Consider the following 7,053-nt stretch of genomic DNA (forward strand, 5'->3'; position numbering starts at 1 on the left):
ATCATTCATATTATCTCATTTGTTACCTTTTAATATTCCTTTACCAAATATTTCTTATTCATTTTTTTGTAAAAAAATAGTATTTTATTGCTTCAATTTCTCCACACAAAAAAAGGAGTCATGTAATTTGGTGGTTACGGTTGTGGTTTGCATCTGATCTTAATGTAAAACATAAATTTTATGCGGTGAAAATGGTATTGATGAATGATAAGGTTTAATCGTTTCTTTTATAAATTCAAAGTTTTAAATTATACATAAACTGAATTTGTTATGTTATTAATTTAATAATTATGTGTTTCATATTTTTAGGGTGATAAAATTCAAGCAACAATGTGAAAAAATTCTTATTTCTCGATTTGAGACTAATTTTCGTGTGAGGGAGTTGTGTATAATTGAGTGCTTTTGGTGTCGTCTAGCATATAGAACAAGACACCAATTCAAATTGAATTTGCAAAATGGTAATGGTCCGAGAATTAGAAACAATTTGATCATAGGTACTCATTCATTTCATGCCCAAAAATTCTAAATGTTGACAGGAATTATTTGATTGATAAATTTATTTCAATTTGTCACTTTTATTTTATTTTAGTTATAAACAATTTAATCATTACTTTTTAAAAATAGATGTCATGGAGTTGTAGTTGGAGTACGACAATACAAATTTTAAAGTTATTTAGTTAGAGTCAGATGAGTGAGTCTTTTTATACTATATAAATTTTTTTAGTGTTTATTGAATCTATTTGTTTAAGATTTTAAAAAGTAATTTTATTTTTCTATTTTTAAAGATGATATTTATGAAAATTTATTTAAAAATAGTATAAGTTTTTTAGGTTTATTTGTTATTAAATAAAAATAACAATTTTGATATTTACACCAAACTGCTATCTACTTTGAAAATAAAATATTAAATTGCCCTACTTTTTTGACCTTTCAGAAAGTTGCTCCCTGGCTTGCCATTAATATAATTAATTTACAACTAATCTAAGTAATTTGCCATTAACATAAAATAACTCTAACAATAAAAGGTTGAAAGAGCTTCTAAATCCAGATTTTCATTGCATAATACACGTGTAATAAGGGATTCCATAATACTAGTTATACAGTAGTACTCATAATGCATCAAAGTATTGAGGGACTTTTTTTCTTAAATTTCATTGAATTCATAAAATAAAATGACAAAATGACAGCAAACATTTGAACACACAATTGCACTATGTGCATGTAGCTAGCTAGGGATGCCACAATTGCAATACTCACTCTTGCTAAATTACATTCTATATTTATATATTATAATACAAATATTCTAATTGAGTACTCTCTTGTGTTCTTTCTACAAGAGATCATTGGGTGAAAATTTAGTCAATAAAAATTAATGTATTTAATTAATAATATGAATCAGATACATTAATTTTTGTTGACTAAATTTAAACTAACCGTCTCTTATAAAAAAAATCGGAGGAAGATGTCTTAAATGTCTGGGATATTGGGACGAGTCATCATCCCCTTCTGAAACATCTAGGGGCAAAAGAGGCTTTTAACTCAGTTAAATTCTTCATCAGGCAATTTGACAACAATGTATGCACCTGCCCCAATTAGAGCTCCAAGAATAGGAGCTATGAGATAAAACCATATGTCTCTGAAGTTGTTTGCAGCAATTGCTGGGCCCAGTGCTCTTACTGGATTCATTGAACCTCCAGTTGCAGGCCTGTAGTATAGTGTTGTTCAATCAATAAGGAGAAATGTATCATGCACCCCCTCACTTTAACTTTTCACCCCATTCCAAATGAAAATACCATTTCGTCCCTTAAAAAAATTAACCACTCCATTAATCACCCAATTATGAATATTTTGAATATTTGAAAGAAAAAAAATGTAAACAATGTTATTTTAATATATACAAGATCAAATTATTACTTACAATTAAATAAAAGACTAAATCGAAAGAAAAAAAATAAAGGAGTTAAATATTATCGAAAATTAAATTAAGAGACACATGAAACAATTATATAATTTTTATTTATAGTTTGAAACAAGAGCAATACCATACCCCACCAGATAGAGAAATGTACCATGCATCCCCTACTTTAACTTCCCACCCCCCATTCCAAATGAAAATACAATTTTGTCCCTTAAAAAAATTAACCACTCCAATATTCACCCCATTTTTCGAAACTTCCAAAATTTACATAATCATTCCAAAAATTTTAAACTTTCGAAATATAAAAAAGTGAATTTTTTTTGATGTTTGAAACTTTTGATAAATACGAACGTAATTTTCCAGAATATTTTGATATTTTCGAAACTTTTGATAAATCTGAAACTTTCAAAATGTATTTTTCCATAATTGATTAAAAATTCAAAACTTTTGATCAATTTGAAAGTTTCGAAACTTCCTAAATAGAAAATTTCATAATTATCGAAACTTTCGAAATAGAAAATTTCAGAATTTTCAAAAATTTTGATACTTCCGAAATAGAAAATTTCAGAACTTTGGAAACTTGCGAAATAGAAAATTCCAGAATTTTCGAAACTTTCAAGCAATTCAAAACTTTCGAAACTTTGGTAATCATGGAAAGTTCCGAAATGCATTTTTATTAATAATAAATAGTAATAAATAATAATAAATTTACAGTAATAAATAAATAGTAATACATTTATAGTAATAAATTAATAATAATAAATTTGATATCTATTTTCGGAAGTTTCAGTAATTTAAAAAAAAAATTGAAAGTTTCGAAACTTCTGAAACTTTCGAAATGGAATTATTTCGAAGGTTTGAAATTTTCGAAGTATATGTGCTTTGAAAGTTTCAAATTCATCCAAACTTTCGAAGCTTTTTGGAAAAATACACTTCGAAAGTTTCATATTTATTCAAAGTTTCGAAATTAATAATTTTTTTTTTATGCATAATTATATTTCGAAAGTTAAGAATTTTTTTATAATTTTCGAAAGTGGGGGGTGAAAAACTGAAATGGTAAAATTTTCCATTATTTTATACAAATTAAACAAGGGCAAAGTAGTCTTTAAAAATATTTGGGGGGTGGGAGGTAAAATGGAGGGGGTGCACAGTACAAAACCCATCAATAAGGTCATGTTGAGAAATAAGGCCCAAATGAAATACTGGCCCAAATAATTTAATTGAGTTCCTAAACTTTTAGTTAATAATTTATAATTAGTTCTCTTAATTCTACATTACCATAATTTTCACATCATTATAAACTAAAATTGTAAAAGTAAAATAGGTGATTAAAATAGTTGATTTATTAAAATGAAAAAACTAAAATTGTCTTTTAATCTTTATTAAAGTAAGGAGAGGAATATGTACGCATATTACACTAATGATTTTGGTTAACACCATACTTGGACTTGTAAGTGTATAATTTTGATCGGCTAAATAAATAGTTTAGTTGTAATCAAAGTTAAAAAAAATTTATCGTATAATAATGATCGACAATATTTCATCAAAAAATAATAGTGATAGATTATATTTATAGGATTATATAGTATGCATTTTCAACACAACAATTAATAAGAATTATTTACTGTCACATCACACCATCTCTATTATCTATACAATTATTTTTAAATTGATAATATAAATTGGATGTCCATATAAAATTGTTATACGGACCCTTTACGTATTTAAAAATCATAATAATTTAATTGTAGCTTTCTTTTATTTTTACCAATTTACGAAATCGGTCGTCTTATTTTAAAATCTGACATTTTTTATTTTTCAATCTAATTTTTAAACTAAAAAATAGCAATGTGATTAGTGACATATGATACAATAATATAGAATGATTAACAATTGCAATAAAATCTTTTCAAAATTTAATTTTTAACTTCAAACAAATTTTCTTTTTTAAAATTAATTAATGACATGAATAATTAGTACATTTATATAATACTATACCAAATCGTAAGTTACAAAATATGTCAAATTAAACATTTTTTAGTTTAAAATTTTGAATGAAAAACAAAATTGTCAATTTTTAAAATACTGAAGGCAATTTTGTAAAAGTAGAAAAAACAATATTATAATTAAATTAAAAATAATAACGTTGAACATACCCCGGCTATGAGTATGTTGAGCATGACGGTGGCTTCCACCGTGATTCCCGCAAATTCTCCCATCTGCATCCTGTTCACACTCCAGATTAATTAATGTCAAAAAGTTTCATAAAAATTAATAAATAAATAAATGTCAAAAAAGAAATCGTAAGGAGCTTCATCTGTTAACACTAGTGGATCACCTGTTAATATATAGTTGACCTAATCTTGAAAATCGGAAAAAATAATTAATTTATGTAATTAAAATGATAATACTTACAACTCTTGTGTCGGTGGCAACAGCAGTGACAACAAACATGAGATTAAAGCCAATAATGAATTTTAATGCAAAAGCTTCACCAATTGCTACTGAAGGAACCGTCACTCCACCATTCATGAATGGATGAAAAATCACTTTCAGAGAAAATGCAGCACATATTGATGCCAATATTTGTGCACCAATATACACAGGTACCTACAATTCATTAAATTATTAAACTATTATATATATATTATCATCATTATTATATAAAATGCAAGTTAAGGGTTTTTACATTCTTCCAAGGAAAATGCTTCAATGCAGCAAATGAGATGGTAATAGCAGGATTGAGATGAGCTGGTAACAGCAGGATTGAGATGAGCACCGGAGATATGACCAGTTGATAGAATTATGATCATAACAGCAAGTCCACTAGCTCCAGCACATCCAATTAGTGTCTCTGAATTTTCAACCTTTTCGTTCTCTATTGCACTTCCCATTCCAGCAAACATTAGAATGAATGTGCCTATAAACTCTGCTGCAACCTATACTAATAATAACTTCAATCAATTGTAAGGATTGTATTCACTATATTTAACTTTAATTCTCTATAATATCAAAAATACGACACAAATGTAAATGAAATGTACCTTTTTAGCAAGAGGGATAGATCTAAACTTGTATGAATATTTCATAGATCTACCAAAATATCAAATGGTTAAATTATAGTGACTTCTTAACTAAAAGAGAATTTATGATTTTATGTAAAAAATTGATGTACTCATTGAAATCAAGGAAACATGAAAATATACAATGTTGATATGGTTGGCAAAAAAAGTGTACAATAAGTCAGGTATTTATTTGCTTTTGAAGTATTTTGCTTTTGTACTTTTTGTGTTTGCTTGGCCAAATTTGAATCAAAATCACTTTTATGCTATCCTTGCTTGTTTAATATGTATGAATCAATTAATGCTGTAAAAAGTAATAGGTAGCGAAAGAGTCAAGAATTTGTGCCTAACCAACCAATATTGTACCCAACATGAGAACATCCAACCATAACTCAAAATATTGGCCACTTATTACCATTACTACACTCCTATGCAAATCACATCACCATGTGCTCCATGGAATTGTTTTTATAAATATGAATATGACAATAGGGAGACATATAAACATGTGTCTATAGTTCATTAGTAGTCATGCTACTATATGTTAGGATTTTTCTTTTAAATTAAAAAATAAAAGAAAAACTTAATAACAATAACACATTTCTCTCGTATGGAAACTCACATCTTCTACCGTATGGAACTCACATTTTTAAATAATTCAATTTGAGTTTCAATTAATAAAAAAAATTATGTATTTTAAGGATAAAGAAGTGTATATTAGCCAATAAGAATTTAGCTCATATGTATCTCACAATGATCTAATTTCCAATTTTATTGTTGATACCAAGATTTCGTTAGAGAGTGTGTTGTTAAAACTTCTTAATATATAATTATATGTGTAAGTATTTTTTTTATTTGTGAGATTTTTTTTGGTTCAGGTTAACTCCTAAAACTTAAGTCACCTAAACTTTTTAATTTCACAACAAAAAAATTATGTTTTGAAAAAAGTGTCTTGTTAATCATTTTAGCTCATATGTATCTCACAATGATCTAATTTCCAATTTTGTTGTTGATACCAAGATTTCGTTAGAGAGTGTGTTGTGAAAACTTCTTAATATATAATTATATGTGTAAGTATTTTTTTTATTTGTGAGATTTTTTTTGGTTCAGGTTAACTCCTAAAACTTAAGTCACCTAAAATTTTTATTTTCACAACAACAAAATTATGTTTTGAAAAAAGTGTCTTGTTAATCATCCTTATTAGAAAAGACGATAGACTCAAGTTGGACCTGACTTTCTTTTTAAACAAACAAGACTAAGACTTCTAAAAAAATTCTATTTAGTTAAGAAAAAGTCAAACTACATATCATATAAAAAACCTTTTAAATCTATGAGGCCGGCTCTTTAAATAAATATAGATAATATTTTTTATTACTACTATGATTATTATATTAAATTTTGATCTTTTTATACTAAATAGTGTATCGTGCCGCTATAGCCGCTCATAGTACAATATGTGAATGACCAAAAGGAAAATTATTAAAATGCCAAAATCCATGATAATAAGAGACATGAGACTGCTGATGTTGCTGAGCTTTTAATTGATACCACGGAATGTTAGAACGCTGGAAGACAAGTGCCCTTAGTGTTGCTTGTGCTTGTGAAATTACACTGTCCATCTGCAGAACAGGAACAAGCAAAACAAGACTACCACAACTGAAGATCAAATCGAATTTAAAAAAAAAAAAAAGGAATTGTTGGAAAAGCAATACATGAATTTTAGCATTTCATGCATATGAAATTCCACAATGGCTTAAAGATTCAAAGGCTTTTATTGTAATAATTCAGTATTGATACACCCGAAGAACCAGACTTTGGTTTAATGGGGATCAAACCAGGTTCTTCCAATCCAACACACTTAAAATCACATTCAATAGATAATCCGCCAAAGTACCAATAAAAATATCTGTGAGTCATGAGCTTCCCTGATCATGTTTTTGATTTAATTCCCAAACATACAATACATATGAAGTATTTGATTGATCTAATGATTTGAATTGAGAAACATTTCAGGCAAACAAGCAGACACTATACACTTGGAACAAAAGCTTGGAACTCAAGGAATCAACCAAA

General features: G+C 27.3%; 1 pseudogene; it reads right to left on the reverse strand.

Moving 5' to 3' along the window:
- Positions 1 to 1,112: 1,112 nt before the first annotated feature.
- Positions 1,113 to 7,053, reverse strand: part of LOC101508763 (aquaporin NIP6-1-like) — an 18,269-nt pseudogene continuing 12,328 nt past the window's right edge.

Source organism: Cicer arietinum, chromosome 5 (assembly GCF_000331145.2).
Source record: "Cicer arietinum cultivar CDC Frontier isolate Library 1 chromosome 5, Cicar.CDCFrontier_v2.0, whole genome shotgun sequence".
In the NCBI taxonomy this organism is placed as follows: Eukaryota; Viridiplantae; Streptophyta; class Magnoliopsida; order Fabales; family Fabaceae; genus Cicer; species Cicer arietinum.